The sequence below is a fragment of the Montipora foliosa genome, chromosome 2, assembly GCF_036669935.1.
Source record: "Montipora foliosa isolate CH-2021 chromosome 2, ASM3666993v2, whole genome shotgun sequence".
Lineage (NCBI taxonomy): Eukaryota > Metazoa > Cnidaria > Anthozoa > Scleractinia > Acroporidae > Montipora > Montipora foliosa.
In genome coordinates this window covers 32,215,737-32,218,545 of record NC_090870.1, presented here as the reverse complement: position 1 = coordinate 32,218,545, position 2,809 = coordinate 32,215,737, and the positions used below count along the sequence as shown (strand labels likewise).

Here is a 2,809-nt window from a genome sequence, read left to right as displayed (position 1 = left end):
TGTTTTTGAGGTCTTCTTCTGGCAATCCGTGTTCGGTAACAACGGGCTCGGGCATGGCACTGTCCTCGATGTCGCCAGCGATCTTTTGCGACCATACGATACAATCCATGGCATGTTGTCTCAGCCACTTGTTTGCTTCTGGATTCACATGTGACAGGCTTCTGAAGTGGTATTTGTGTAACCTTTTATCCATTGCTTCGTTATGATCCGCTCCGAAATCTAACTTGGTCTGACAGGTTATGTACATGGACGCACTGCAATGAAATCCTTCAGCCTTCTTCCACTTGACGTCGTGGGAAGTGAAGCCGCCTTGGCAGAGAATTTTCCAGTCGTCTATTTTAAGAAGGCCTGAAAATGCTTAATCGAGGAAGATTACCTCTGTGCAGCTGTCGATCATGGCTTTATTAAAGCTCTTCTGCTTTGTTACCCTTGCAATACGGTTGGGCGGGATAATCTGGAACACTGGTGCAAAAAGACTGGTCTTTCCACTGTCTGCCGACCCGATCGCACATGGTACAGGCTGTTTGTGCTCCTTTGGGCGAAATAATGCCAAGAAATCTGCACAGAACTGTTGCACTTTGTCCTCAGAATTTCCTCAAAATATTTGGGTTCGGGGTCTTTTAGTCTGTCAAAGTCCACAAATGCTCTGGGAGTTACGACGCCTTTCTGTTTGAAAAATTCAATAAAAAAGGATTTAACATTTAATTGTGAATCACGAGAAGAGGGGGTGGCATTTTCCAATTTCTTTTCCCAAGTATTCACGGTATATTTCATTGTTCTTGGCTTGTTCGGAGATCTTGAGGTCATTTTAACACTCAAAAACAGTAAAACAAGTCAAAGATTGTTAGCATTATGAAATGGTTACAATGTTATCGCCTCACCTGAGATTCGGAAAGGATGCCCTGGACAAATGATCCAGCAGAAAAGCTCCAAAACCATACTCCCTGAACCTCAATTAAGTCTCTGTTGACTTTCAGCTGTGGGATGACTGAACTCTCGGGCTCACACAGAATCGGTAGTTCTCGCTGTATATGCTGAACAAGGCGATCTTTTGTTCCCCATTAAATTGTTAAGGAAGGTTTTCATGTTGCAGAGGTACTGATAGGTAAACTGCGATTTGGTTGTCATCTTGTAGACCTCACCACGATGGACTGCGTAACTCAGTTTTCTCAGGACAAGTTGAATATCGTTGCAAAGGACTGTAATCTGGCATGATAGTGGCTTGTGGGGCACCTGTTCTGGCAAGGCTGGCTGCGATTCATTGGGCAAATTTATATCCAAACCGAAGGTATCCAGCAATAGCCCAGCATGACGTAATTCCTTGACGGTTGACAGTTTGAAGTTTTCCAGGACCACTCAAAGACGGACGACGTTTTCCGACGGCCCTGACTGATCTTGCGATTAACTGTTCATATCAAGTTCGTCTTGAACAGCACTAGAAATAAAAACAAACATTTTTTAAAGACAATAAAATGCAGTCTTTTGAAATCAAAGCTGGCGCATTGATTGGCATTTTATATTGCAAAACTAAACAAACAGCAGTGATTGCCTCCCTGACTGGTACTGCACCCTGGAATTTATGTAGTTGGCTCGAAATTAGTAGTTGTTTGCATGGTAAATGACCGTAGAAAATTCTTTTCTCACCTCAGGCAGTGTTGATACGATGACTCCACCAATTGCATTACACAAGGGTTCTTGTGATCTTTTAACACTTGACATAGAACATTTAAGTTTTGACTATTTTGTTTGCGCGATGCTCTGGATGAATAATATTTGAGACCACAACTACTGACTGCTCTTTGGACTTTCAGCGAATTTATCGGTGCACCATTACTCGTTTGACATGCCACCCAGTACGATGTCGCTGGATATGTTTGCTTTCCCGGCGATGAAAGTTGAGAAGCGTTGAGTGTGGTTTCTTCGTTTGAATCTTTCTTTCGTGGATGTCTTGAGATTTACGGGGAGCTTTCCGCCCTTCTTTCTGTCCCTTTTCGAAGTGCTGATAGCCGAGAAGAAAAAGCACACTTCTCGCAATTTAGATATCTTGGAATCACATTCATCCCGTTTATCACATATCCAGTTCCATGCATTGTCGATTTCCTCGTCATCAACTCGCCAAACGCACTTAAAGGCAACAACTGAACACAATTTTTCTATTCTTGCAACGACTTCGCATTCTGCCTTATCTCTAATAGCTTTACTGTTTGGCTGGGAGCAAGGTCTGCTCATCTTGCCAGATCGTGGAATTGAGATGGATTTGTTTTTTTTAAAGATTTCTGCCTTAATATAGGAACCAATTACAAAATAATGAACCAGTCAGAGCTAAGGAACACACCAAGGCTTTAATGCCTCTTATGCCTGTAATACAGAGGTGTCGAAAGTCAAAGAAGACACTTGTCAAAATTAGCCAAATGTAAACCAATCAGTCCTGGGAAACGCACCAGGAGGCAACGACTTAAGAAAATGACTATGAAATTGCAAAGGAAAAAAGAAACGATTGTCAAATTTCCCATCAGATTAACAGTTTGCTGTAGATGGCCGCAATTTAATCATGCCATACACGCTAAATACGCTAAACACTGAAAACACTCCATCAACATATCTGCAAAGTTAACCAGTTTAGTCGCACACTTGTGACAGTTGGAACATTGAATTAATATCTTGCCATACATGTTAGATACGGTAAAACAGGGAAACACGCTGCTACCACTTAACGAAACAAAGTGGATGCAGTGCGCCTTATAACTAACCTTGTACTCACTCATAATCTCGTAATCTCAGATTTCTTGATAACAAGCAATAGATATGA

At 41.9% G+C, this 2,809-nt stretch overlaps 1 pseudogene; it reads right to left on the bottom strand.

Annotated features, from left to right (window-relative positions):
* LOC137991540 (uncharacterized) overlaps window positions 1-2,229 on the bottom strand; it is a 2,324-nt pseudogene extending 95 nt beyond the window's left edge.
* Between the last annotated feature and the right edge of the window lie 580 nt (window positions 2,230-2,809).